General features: G+C 37.4%; 1 long non-coding RNA gene across 1 annotated transcript; it reads left to right on the plus strand.

Moving 5' to 3' along the window:
- Positions 1-2,683: 2,683 nt before the first annotated feature.
- LOC140146811 (uncharacterized) lies at positions 2,684-12,365 on the plus strand. The gene is made up of 5 exons (XR_011858317.1): positions 2,684-2,883; positions 7,584-7,649; positions 9,222-9,279; positions 9,623-9,797; positions 10,764-12,365. It is a non-coding gene; the product is annotated as an uncharacterized lncRNA (long non-coding RNA).
- Positions 12,366-14,285: the final 1,920 nt, after the last annotated feature.

Consider the following 14,285-nt stretch of genomic DNA (forward strand, 5'->3'; position numbering starts at 1 on the left):
TCTGCACGGCAGGCTTCGGTTCAAGGAATGATATCCACAATCCAACAAGAAGACGATGCATCTTTTGTCCGAGATTTACATTGTACTTCCCTAGAATTACTTTTGCCTACAGTTACCAGTGACAGTCCAATGATCATGATGATGATCCCAATTGCAATTCAGAGTTCTTTTTAATAATTTGTAGTTCCTCATTGAAGTTCAGTCTTCATCTCGATGTCCGTCGTTTGCCTCTTCATCGTACAGTTGTCAAATAGCGTCCGAGGTGTACATTCTACTTCTCTATAATTACTTTCGCCTATGTTTGCAGTGACAGTCCAATGATCATGATGTTAATCCCAATTGCAATTCAGAGTTCTTTTTAATTTAATTTGTAGTTCCTCATTAACCGCTGAAGTTCAGTCTTCATCTCCGCCGCTTGCCTCTTCATCGTACAGTTTTTTGTGTTTTACAAGTTCTGTGATAAAATCAAATGGAAAATCAAATAAAAACATAATTATTTAACAAAGCTAGACATACTGATCAATTAATCAAAACAATGATTTAATTCATTAAAAATTATAAACATTGAAATATAAAAAAACAATGATTTAATTATTGAATTTACATTTAATGCAAGATAGCTCCGCAGTTTGACAACCCTTGATCTATTTTGAAATTAATGTTACACTATCACTAAGTATCAGACAGTCAAACTTACGGGCCCGACCGACCCAGATTTTTTGATTTGGGAGAATTTTTTGTTTTTAAGAGCTCAGATACTCAGATAGCGACGTTTTACGTAATTTTTTGTGGGACATGAGAGCACATCAGACATATATCGAATTACATTTTGAAAACGAGGAATGTCCTTCTGATATCAAATATCAATCAATTGAAAATTTTTACCTTTCATATTGAAGATATAGATTTTCCCCAAAAGATCTTTTCAAAAAACAAAAATTATTTGATATCAATATTATCATCAGGAGCACATTCCTCGTTTTAAAGATATGCAATTCGATATGTCTGATGTGCTCTCAGGTCCCACAAAAAAAATGTGAAAAGGTAAAATCAGCCATTTTTGTTTTTGACCAAAATGTATTGATTTTGACTGCAATTTTAAAAAAATTCAGAATATTTTCTATTAAAAAAAAAAAATCCTGACCAATTGACCCTACTTGCAAAGTCTGCCCCCCCCCCCCACCGGCGTAAAACAGTGCTTTTATTCATGGTCTAATCCTATATAAAATATGTTTGATACATGGAGGATTGAAATTCCAATAAATTAGTTTAATTTGCCGTAAGTGGTTCTTCAAATTCTGTTCCATATTTCAGAGTGCACATTCCCAACCAAAGTTCCCCCTATGAGACTTCTATTGCTGTTATCAAAATTATGATGGGAGCAACTATCAGGCCAAAAAAAAATGGATTGCCCTTAGAGCTCCAAAGTCAGGGTCGGTCGGTCGGTCGGTTTATTTTTTTTCCTTACTTTCTTTTTTTTTTTTTTTTTTTTTTTTGCCACATACAATTTTAATATCAAGAAATGCAAGTTCACCTCAAAATACCATGGTAAACAATGGTTTACACGGACACAGAGGCATGCTTCAGCGAATCTGACTCTAGTTTTACATGTGAAGCCATCGCCGGTGAGCAAATTCGTGGCTACACTTCTCGAGCAAGGGGCACAGTGGCATAGTGTGGGTCATCAGTTGGGGCACTGACCACGATCTGATTGGCATGATTGGGGGCACAAGCCGGTTTTGGCAGTTTTCCAATGGGATTTTAAAAAAATCAATCAATTGGGGGGTACGTACCCCCCCCCCCCATGCATGAAGGGGCAACTGGAGGCAAGCCAAAAGTGCTCTGACGTGACTGGGGTAAATTTGCCCCATTCGTAGCGCTGTCACTGTCTACGTATACAGTTGACATACAATCCAATTCCATTGTATACTCCGGGTGTATACCATGCGCGTGTACGCGTACTGACTATGCATAATCACATTCACAGTCAATGACTATTTACTAACAATAGTAACATGTTTAAACATGACTAAGAGAGCATACAAAACATGAAAGATATGGTGGTGAACGTGATTAATGGGCACTAACCATATTATCATTATGAATTAGTTAAAATAGATCAGTAAGCTTTAATTTGTCATGTTGTGTACATACACATGATACGTGTAATCCGTGTATGTGAATGTCATGTACAGTGAAAACATAGTGAAAGGTTGTCGAATTCTGCATATTGTCGTGCAACAATGTTCAAACTAAAAACTACAAACAGGTCAGAATGATCAGATTGTATGAGCAATCTACGTTTATCACAGACCAACGCCGTTCCGTTGATTTGTCAACGGACAGTCGTTGTTTACAACGCAATCACGTTGGTAATTCTGGCAACAACGATACGGCGTTGATATGTGGTCAACGTGTACTCGTTGGTGAATGCAATTTTGTTGGAAAAAGCCAATTTCCCAAACGATTTACCTCCATGAAAAAATGATTTACCCAGCAATATTTTTGCGGAGTCATGCACATCGAACATCATTTTAGTACAAAAAATATTCCAACTCACCAAATTATTCCTGTCAAGCACTGTAATTGGCCCATGAAGTTGCGCTTTTCTGACCATAAACATGACAATATCGTCGCCATTTTCATGATTATCTCGAGGTATATTATATGTACCAAACTGGTTCTATGACCCTGGTCGTAAGGGTTTGCTTGACCAAAAATGAAAAGGTTAGGTGGTTTTGTTTTGACGTCATCTGTTGCCTACATGCTGTAAATAACTTTCAATGCCGATGCAGCAGATTTGTTCGTTGTTTGTTTTTAAAAGGTCGCTCTCCGTGCGGAGACACACTTTGGGTCCTGATGGGACCAGGATCTAGGCCTACAGTGAGTAGCTTCAAATATGCCCGGGCAAATATGCATGGGGTGCAAAGCTGTGCAATAATTATGAGCCGGGGGGGTAAAAAAATTTCCAAACGGCTCGTCAAAAATGATCGCTTGCCCCCTCGGCCCGCCAAAACTTCTTTGCCCCCCCCCCCCCTTGCACATGGCAAATTTTTGGGATCCCAATTTACAAACAAAATGGTCCTGGTACATTTTGCGAGCGCAGCGAGCAGGAAAATTTTTTGCACATTTAAATTAAAGCGTTTCCGTACCGTTTTCCTAAGCCTTTTTTTTAGCGCATTTTTAATTTTACTTTTAAAAGGCGCCCCTCTCAACTTGCCAAAATTACTTGCCCCCCCAATTTTACCCTCCTTCCAGGGCTCATAATTAGTGCACAGCCCCTACACCGATATTTTTACACCTAAATTAGGGGGGTCATATATCATAACATGCATACATGTGTCTGCCACTCCTGGGGGGTAGCTCGTTCACGTAGCGTTTTCGTTGTCCCACGGGCCTACTACTTAATACCGTAGATTGCCTGGCGATCGGAGTGTTATCGTCAGAGCACCTCGGACTAGGGGGGGGGCACATCATGATGGCGTACCGGTAAAAGGGGTCTTTTGGAGCTGCGAAAAAGTGAAATGGGGGCTTTTGGAGCTGCGAACAATCTTACTTGGCTTTTTGGTTGAAAATTGCCTGAAAAAACCCCAGAAAATTATATGAGGAATTAGCAATTTTGGGGTCTTTTAGAGCTGAAATTATCAAAATCAAAGGTCTTTCGGAGCTCTATTTTGGTCAAATATAGGGGGTCTTTCAGAGCTGCGAACTTCCAAAAAGGGGGTGTCTTTCCGGGAATATACCCGTATGGTCATTTGTGTTATTAAAGTGCCCCCCCCCCCGCGGCTGCCACTGATGATGTGGTAACAGGTTCTGTGGGTGAGTGGCGGAAGAAGCATTCGGGGGGTCGGGAGATAAGCATATTGCTCTGGTTTTACTTGGACTTCTTGCTCAAAGGTTTGTTATGCTATTTTATGGGCCCCCGCCATGGCCTTCAAGGTCCGTACAATCGTGCAAAAAGTAACCCTATGCCATTGCTTCTTCTGCCACTGGCAACCCACAAGCACATGTTATGACCCCCAAGGGGCTGTGCAATAATTATGAGCCCCACCAGGGGGCAACATTTTCAAACGGCTTGCCAAAAATCGCTTGCCCCCCTCCCCCCACCTCAGCCTGCCCCTTCTCAGCCTGCTTTCCCCCCCCCCTGCACATGCCAAATTTTTGGGATCGCAATTTACAAACCTTAAAATGGTCTAGATATGTGTTGCCAGCAGCAAAATTTGCATATTTAAGGGTTTCCTTACAGTTGTTTTCCTTTAGAGCGTTTTATTTGAAAAGCGCCCCATGAGTGTGTGCCAAAAATCGCTCCCCCCCCCACCCGTCTCGGCTTGCCAGAAATTGCTCCCCCCCCTCTTTCGGCCTGCCAAAAATGCCCCCCCCCCCCCCCAATTTTACCCTCCCCCAGGACTCATATTGCACAGCCCCTAATTATTGCTTTATTTTTTCTTCTATTATGATTTTTTTTGGGGGGGTCGGACCCCTGTTGTAGTCCTTGCCCCTATAATATACATATCTTACTTGTCAACAATGCGCTATCATTTTTGAGAAAAATGTAAAAAAAGGCACAAAATCGGCCAGGAGTGTAGTACCCCCTTAAAGGGATTGGATCTAACAAAACTTACATTTTGTAGCCAATACTCGATGAGCAGAACTGTTTGTAGGGCATATGATGTAGGATATTACCTGTTGAACAGGTTGAGAGGAGATTTGTGCTATGATTATGAACTCTAAATGGTGGCATAGAACCAATTTGGTCCCACATGCGACCATTACACTTTCTTCAAGCTAAAGGGATTGGGATCACTTGGTTAACAAAACTGACATTTGTAGCCAATATTAGATGTCATAATTGTGTGTATGAGGTAGGATATTGCCTGTTGAACAGGTTGAGAGGAGATTTCTGCTATCAACTCCAAATGGTCGCATAGAACCAATTTGGTCCCACATGTGACCATTACACTTTCTTCAAGCTATTAGGGATTGGGATCACTTGGTTAACAAAACTGACATTTGTAGCCAATATTAGATGTCATAATTGTGTGTATGATGCAGGATATTTGCCTGTTGAACAGGTTGAGAGGAGATTTCTGCTATCAACTCTAAATGGTCGCATAGAACCAGTTTGGTCCCACATGCGACCATTATACATTTTACTTCAAAATAAGGGATTGTGATCATGTGGTTAATAAAACTGACATTTGGAAATTGTAGCCAATATTAGATGTCACAATTGTGTGCAGCATTGGACGTAAGACATTTTTTTCTATGCGTAGCATAATCAGCTTGCATAGCACTACTTGATTTGTGTATGGCATAAAATTGCTACACATTTCTAAAATTGTGTAGCAAAGTGATCAAAATTGAGTAGCATTTTGCTCTGCGATACCGGCTATGGCCAACGCTGATTGTGTGTATATGATGTAGAGTATTGCCTGTTTACAAGATGAGAGGAGATTTGTGCTATGAACTCTAAATGGTGGCATAGAACCAATTTGGTCCCACATGCGACCATTACACTTTCTTCAAGCTAAAGGGATTGGGATCACTTGGTTAACAAAACTGACATTTGTAGCCAATATTAGATGTCATAATTGTGTGTATGAGGTAGGATATTGCCTGTTGAACAGGTTGAGAGGAGATTTCTGCTATCAACTCCAAATGGTCGCATAGAACCAATTTGGTCCCACATGCGACCATTACACTTTCTTCAAGCTAAAGGGATTGGGATCACTTGGTTAACAAAACCGACATTTGTAGCCAATATTAGATGTCGTAATTATGTGTATGATGCAGGATATTGCCTGTTGAACAGGTTGAGAGGAGATTTCTGCTATCAACTCCAAATGGTCGCATACTGTAGAACCAATTTGGTCCCACATGCGACCATTACACTTTCTTCAAACTAAAGGGATTGGGATCACTTGGTTAACAAAACCGACATTTGTAGCCAATATTAGATGTCGTAATTATGTGTATGATGCAGGATATTGCCTGTTGAACAGGTTGAGAGGAGATTTCTGCTATCAACTCCAAATGGTCGCATAGAACCAATTTGGTCCCACATGCGACCATTACACTTTCTTCAAGCTAAAGGGATTGGGATCACTTGGTTAATAAAACCGACATTTGTAGCCAATATTAGATGTCGTAATTATGTGTATGATGCAGGATATTGCCTGTTGAACAGGTTGAGATGAGATTTCTGCTATCAACTGCAAATGGTCGCATAGAACCAGTTTGGTCCCACATGCGACCATTATATTTTACTTCAAAATAAGGGATTGTGATCATGTGGTTAATAAAACTGACATTTGGAAATTGTAGCTAATATTAGATGTCACAATTGTGTGCACTGTGCAGCATTGGACGTAAGACATTTTCTATACGTAGCATAATCAGCTTGCAATTGCATAGCACTACTTGATTTTTTGTTAATTTGCACACTTCACTGTATAAGTGTATGGCATAAAATTGCTACACATTTCTAAAATTGTGTAGCAAAGTGATCAAAATTGAGTAGCATTTTGCTCTGCGATACCGGCTATGGCCAACGCTGATTGTGTGTATATGATGTAGAGTATTGCCTGTTTACAAGATGAGAGGAGATTTGTGCTATGAACTCTATCTAAATGGTGGCATAGAACCAATTTGGTCCCACATGCGACCATTACACTTGAATTCAAGTTATACGGAATTGGGATAATTTGGGTAATAAAACTGACATTATTTTGTAGCCAATATTAGATGTCATAATTGTGTGTATGATGCAGGATATTGCCTGTTGAACAGGTTGAGAGGAGATTTCTGCTATCAACTGCAAATGGTCATATAGAACCAATTTGCTCCCACATGCGACCATTACACTTTCTTCAAGCTAAAGGGATTGGGATCACTTGGTTAACAAAACTGACATTTGTAGCCAATATTAGATGTCACAAATTGTGTGTATGATATAGAGTATGAGATGAACATGAGTATGTTGAACAGGATGCGAAGAGATTAGTACTAAGTACTGTCAACTCTAAATGGTTGCATAGAACCAATTTGGTCCCACATGTGTCCATTACACTTTACTTCAAAATAAAGGGATTGAATCAAAACTGACATTTGTAGCCAATATTAGATGTCATAATTGTGTGTATGATGTAGGATATTGCCAATTGAAGAGGATGAGAAGAGATTAGTACTATCAACTTCAAATGGTCGCATAGAACCAGTTTGGTCCCACATGCGACCATTACACTTTATCTCAAGTTATAGGGATTGGGATCAAAAACAAAATTGAAGTTATAGCCAATGTTAGATTCACAAACAGAATTGTGTATGTACATTGTATCATAATTAGTGCCATCAGCAGTAGATAGCACAAGTTGCACAACACATCTAGTCAAGACTGCACAATATCTAGCTCATTGGTGAGACCCAGCAGCCCACCTCAAATGATCGGATCTTGCCTCAAATCATAACTGTCACTTTTACTAAATTGTACAACCAGCACAAAATGATGCTAGCAGAGTAGAGCCATAATGAAATAATTTCAAAATAAATGTAATAATACAACTCTTTTTGATCTGTTTATATAGGTAGCCAAAGACCATAAATGTAGGAATGACCAGATGCAGCAGAGCATTTACCAATGGATACAGCAGGTGTGTTATTTTTAGTGAAAATTAGTTCCAAAGCAAAAATCATTCACTCGGAGAGAAATGTTGTGCCAGAGTTTTCAATAGGGATGAAAAAAATTCTTTCATATTTCAATTGTAGGGTAGTTTCTGGCAAAAGTATGATGCCCATGTTAGTATCTTACAGACAAATACATATCCTAGGCCAATTTTGCATTAACCTTATTAATTTTTGTTTTTAGATAATCTCCCCATGGTCCGATTTGTACTTCCTCTGAAATGACAAGTATTTTGTTGTACCTTCTTTGTAGGCCAAAAATCTATTTGCTAAAACTTAAACATTTGTGAGGATGAGATGAGCAGGAGTATGTTGAACAGGATGAGAAGAGATTAGTACTAAGTACTGTCAACTCCAAATGGTCGCATAGAACCAATTTGGTCCCACATGTGTCCATTACACTTTACTTCAAGCTAAAGGGATTGGGATCACTTGGTTAACAAAACTGACATTTGTAGCCAATATTAGATGTCACAAATTGTGTATATGATATAGAGTATGAGATGAACATGAGTATGTTGAACAGGATGCGAAGAGATTAGTACTAAGTACTGTCAACTCTAAATGGTTGCATAGAACCAATTTGGTCCCACATGCGTCCATTACACTTTACTTCAAAATAAGGGGGATTGGCTCAAAACTGACATTTGTAAACAATATTAGATGTCATAATTGTGTGTATGATGTAGGATCTTGCCAATTGAACAGGATGAGAAGATATTAGTACTATCAACTTCAAATGGTCGCATAGAACCAGTTTGGTCCCACATGCGACCATTAAACTTTACCTCAAGTTATAGGGATTGGGATCAAAAACAAAATTGAAGTTATAGCCAATGTTAGATTCACAAGCAGAATTGTTTATATATTGTATCATAATTAGTGCCATCAGCAGTAGATAGTGCTAGTTGCACAACATATCTAGTCAGGACTGCACATTCATTCATTCATTCATTCATTCATATTTTATTTCCATAAAATTCAATATCTAGCTCAGTGGTGAGACCCAGTAGCCCACCTCAAATGATCGGATCATTCATTCATTCATTCATTTATGGTTTATTAACACAATGCATTGTAGCCCGCAGGCTAAATTACAGCAAAGTTTACATTAAAAGACATATATAATCTACACAATAAAGAATTATGACAAAATGCAAGTGAACAACAAAATAAATAAACAAAATATTGCAGCAAACCCTATAGCACAAACCATACGAAAGCAAAACAAGTTAATAATCCACCCCAAGAAATCCAACCCAGACTACTCACAAGCACACAACATTTGCACAGCACAATCCACTTACAGCACACTGGAAGGGCACATAACCACTCACAACAGTTGCACACCCACACCACTCAGCATGACACATCCTGAATTATACCACAATCAGAGTTCTCACTCCAACAAAACTCTTGCCTCAAATCTTGCCTCAAATCATAACTGACACTTTTACTAAATTGTACAACCAGCACAAAATGATGCTAGCAGAGTAGTAAATAAATGTAATAATACAACTCTTTTTGATCTGTTTATATAGGTGGCCAAAGACCATGAATGACCAGATGCAGCAGAGCATTTACCAATGGATACAGCAGGTATGTTATTTTGGGTGAAACTTAGTTCCAAAATAAAAATCATTCACTCTGAGAGAAATGTTGTGCCAGAGTTCAATTTTCAATAGGGTTGAAAAAATTCTTTCATAATCTGTAGGATAGTTTCTGGTAAAAGTATGATGCCCATGTTAGTATCTTACAGACAAATACATATCCTAGGCCAATTTTTGCATTAACCTTATTAATTTTTGTTTTTAGATAATCTCCCCATGGTCCGATTTGAACTTGCTCTGAAATGACAAGTATTTCGTTGTACCTTCTTTGTAGGCCAAAAATCTATTTGCTAAAACTTAAACATTTCTTTTGCCCACTTTCTCACTTACAGGAGAACTTGCCCAAGATGATGATAGGCTCATTTGTGTGTTGCATGGACTGTATTCAGGGTGAGACCGTGTAAACACTTTTACATCTGTCATTCCATCCGTCCATCGGCAGCTATTTCTCAAGATCCGGTAGGCCTACAACTTGGTGGAAGGAAGGATATCACGCTCCTAACACAGGTAAATTGGAAATCTTTAGCTTCAGTGCGAAATGTGTAAAAATAATCTAAATGAGTATCAGACCTTCTGTACAAATTATCTGAAGATCTATCTGGCAACTTGTAGCAAAACATGGTGGGAATGTGTGGCATATGTACCTGGTTCTCATCTGATTTTGGGTGGAAAGTATACAATAGGTAATTTGCACAATTGTACAAACAACCCAGCAAACACAAAACGTTTTTGACTTAATTGGCAAAAGGTTAGAAAAGTTTGCCATCAAACATTTAAATATCGGGTTATATAAAGGACATAGAAAGGGTATAAAACATTTTCATAACGTTCAAAAACATTTGTTGATAACATACTGCAACCTATTCTAACATATGTTATTTAAGAATTGACCAAATATTTGGCAACAAATGTTTGTAAAAATGATTTATAATAACATTTTGAAAACATTTTAAAAATATTGTTGCAGTGTGTTTTCATACAAAACGTTTTAAAACGTTTGCATGACCTTTATATAACCCAACATTTAATGTTATTACAACATTTTTATCTAAACCAAAACCCAAAATATAACATGTTTTAAAAACGTTTTTGTGTTTGCTGGGAATACTCACAAAAGTGATTCTGAACCAAGTTGTGGACAAATCATCTCAAATCAAAATACTTTTGCATAATTTATGTGGAAATCCTCTAAAATTTGGTCTAATCTGCAACTCTTTATTTGAATGAAACTTGTTGGAAGTTAATACATGTATTTTTATATATATTTTTGTACTTTAGTTTGTGATGCATTGTAGTGTAAGTTTTTTCTCTGGTTGGCCTCACACTTGTTAAAGGGTCCAACCCGAAACGTTGTGTTTATCTATACCTCTTGGTATATATATATTTTGCACTGTTTCTAACTTTAATCTCTACGACCATATTTTTATATATATATATATTTGTTTTACTTGAACTTTTTTTCTTTTTCCTAAGGTCACTTGAGGAGATTTCCCACCTTACAATTCCTGCCTCAACAGGAGATGAGATGAGAATGGACATAAGGCAACACCCTACCTGATGTAACAGCTGGTCATTAGTACAAATCCTTCATATACAAACTGGAAAATTTCCACTGCAGATATATTTTTTCATTACCAGAGCAAGCATGTTATGTGTTATATGTAAAAGTATTTGAAGTTTATTCCCTTATGTATTCATACCGTTGGTCGCAATACATCGCGGCGTACGTGAAGGACAAGATACATGTTTCCGAGCAAAACCTGTTTGAAGGATACTAATAATAATAGAGTCGATACTACTCCACTGTTATCTCTCAGTGGCCCGATTCCATTTGAAGGTTCAAACTATTAAACTGAATAGTTAAAAGGGAATAACTATTATAGGATACAGCTAGTTCTAATCCTTTACGCCACTATGTGAAATGGAAAATTAGGAAAAATCACTCTACGCCACTGTGTTGCAAGTATCATGCAAAACACAAAAAGTCTCCTCCCGCAAAATGCTAAAATGCAGATACAACATTCTTGCACTCAAGCAACGATATGCTATTTACATAAATATTGGCAACAAATACGGGTACTTGAAACGAATTGGTGTTTCAAATCTATCTGATGTTTTTGGTTGTGTAATTCCCCCATAATTTTGTTTGTGGGTTTGGACTTTAGTATAGTGTATCTGGATCATTATGCAGCCAATGATACAGTGAATTATACACATAATCACTTGGTTTTTATAGGCTAGCATATTGGGTTTTTTTCTTTGATTCACTAAACTTAACTGTGGTATGGTATATGAGAATACATTGTGTATCACTTTAAGGAAAGTAAAATGAAATAGAAGCTACACAAAATGGCCAAAACTAAGAGCAAAGGTGATAGTATTGGATAACAGACAGCCAAATATAAAGATGATCTATAATCACTATATTGTAACATCATAGCAAAATACCAGTAAATAATGTCTATTTGTGAGTGTCAGTATTTCTCTTCCAGTAAAATGATAATTAAGCATTTTTTAATTATAGATTACTAAACCTTCGTACAGTACAGGGTGTCTATTGGTATGACAAATGTGGTGCTATCTGTAATTAATTTTTAAGCACAGATCCTATGTTTACATTATGTAATTACCACATTTTTTCGCTATCTTCTTACAAGACCAATTTTGTGATTTTCCTTTGACTTCAGCCAGTGGGTTGCAAAGCATCAATGTGAAGCACAGTGGCATTTCTTATAATATTATTTTAATATGTTCTGTTACAAATATAAATTACTTAATTGGATAATCGAAGTATTGGTTACAAAGTAAAATGCTCCAAAAAGTGTGTCTGTGTCGTACTATTGACTATAAGTACAACTTAAAATGAAGGAAAAGAGCAGATTGGTCTTGCAACAAAGTTTATGTTTCATGTCATAATTATCTTCAAAACTAGTTCATCACCTTTTTGGGATATCCTATAACTAAGGTTGAATAAAACACCACATGGTACATGTTTTATATATCTTTATGTACAGCATACTCTTTTGGATTTGGTTGTAATTTGTATGGACCAATAAAGCTCATCACATAGTCAAATGAACATGGTAGATAATTATTGTGAATTCAGTTTTTGTCTCATTAGAATATTGTATGATATCCACTGTATCCACGAAGTGAAATGTATTCTGCAAATGGACATACGAGAGGTGTGAGATTGGGCAGTTATTTGTTATGTACAGTATGTGTAACATGAAGCTTAACCTTGGGGTCAAAATTGAACTGACTAATCTTTATTTTGAATCCAAAGAGTATTTGGACAGAGTCCTTCGCAGTGTGGCACATTTTGGCAGATTTAAGTAAAATTATGTCAATGAAATACATTATTTTATCTTGCTCATAGCAGTATTAATTTTCTGCTTGACATCACTGTGTTTATGCATGCTTGTCAAGATTTCTTTCCTAGCAAGCACAAATTTCTTCAAAACAAGGACAAGTTCATTGGTCAGGCAGATGATATACATGACCTACATTTTGTTTTCAATTACCAAAATAGGCAAGACACCAATAACATTCAAAGGCAACCAACCATTGTTGTAATATGTAAAAATTGAATCAACTGTGCACTTGTGGAGTATGGTTATTTTCAAGGGGTGCAAAATCCCGAAACCTACTGATCTGCTCAAAAAAATAAAAAAGTTACAACTTTTTGCAAAGTTTCACCTGAGTATCATGTTCTGTAACCCAAAGATCTCATATTTTAACTTTAATAGCGGCAATTTGCACTTCCAATTAATTACATATTCTTAACAAAGCCTTTCAATATTCTAGGTTCACAGGGCAGTTATCCAAGACCCACAGTTGTTTTTCTTTAAAATGATATACTCCCAATGACCCCCTAAAGTTAATTGTTTAGTTTCTCTTTACACTGGGTCCATCTATATTAACCCAATTTTAGTATCTATAGCTTCTCCCAGACATACAGGCTGAGTCAAAAAGAAGTAAACTCATGTTTGAGGAGCTGTAACTCGAGATCTGTAAAGAATCTGCTAAAAATGAAAATACTACTGGAAAGGGCAAATTCTACACGTCTAAATAAACAAAAGAATTGTTGCAATTGCTCGCAGCAAACTCAAGTTATACTCATTTGAATACAACCACCCATTTTTGTAGCTGCACGTGGTTTCACTTCCCAAGTAGGGGCCTACCTATTATATTGATTGGTAAGGAGCGATATTAAAATGCAAATAAAGTTCTGTGGCAGGTGTGGTTTCGATCAATAATTCCTACATTTTAAAGGGCTCTTTTCAATATGAATTTGACCACATTGCACTACATTATGATAAAACGGGCCTGACAACATGACACCACAATTTACCGCACGGGAGCGCACATTTCCACCGTTCTGTCGACTAAGTATCATGAAACTAAGAGTCCCACTGAAGTTCGGCGTCTTTTTCGTCTACAATTTCCTACAGCTAACCGGGTTTCATGTAAGGGAGCAGTATATAAGAATGTGAACAAGCTCAATGTGCATGGGACACTAAGACAGACAGCCGGAAGCTTCAGGCAGACCACGAACTGCTAGATCACAAGTGAACATTACAGCAAGACCAAAGATCAGCTCAATCCTTTACCCAACATTCCCCAATCAAGCTTCTGCCGGATCGTTCGTAAAGACTTTAATTGGTATCCCTACAAACTATAGTACCGTTATGGACTTTGTTGAATATTAATTAAAAGCAATTGTTGTCTTTTCAACAATAAATCCTGTTAGCACTTTGCTGATTCGTCTAAATTGAAATGAATGAAACTCAATCAGCCGTGTGCAGCTACAAAAATGGGTGGTTGTATTCAAATGAGTATAACTTGAGTTTGCTGTGAGCAATTGCAACAATTCTTTTTTTATTTAGACGAGTAGCGTTTGCTCTTTTCAGTGGTATTTTAATTTTTAGTAGATTCCTTGCAGATCTCGAGTTACAGGCCCTCAAACATGAGTTTACTTCTTTTTGACTCAGC

Source organism: Amphiura filiformis, chromosome 1 (genome assembly GCF_039555335.1).
Source record: "Amphiura filiformis chromosome 1, Afil_fr2py, whole genome shotgun sequence".
In the NCBI taxonomy this organism is placed as follows: Eukaryota; Metazoa; Echinodermata; class Ophiuroidea; order Amphilepidida; family Amphiuridae; genus Amphiura; species Amphiura filiformis.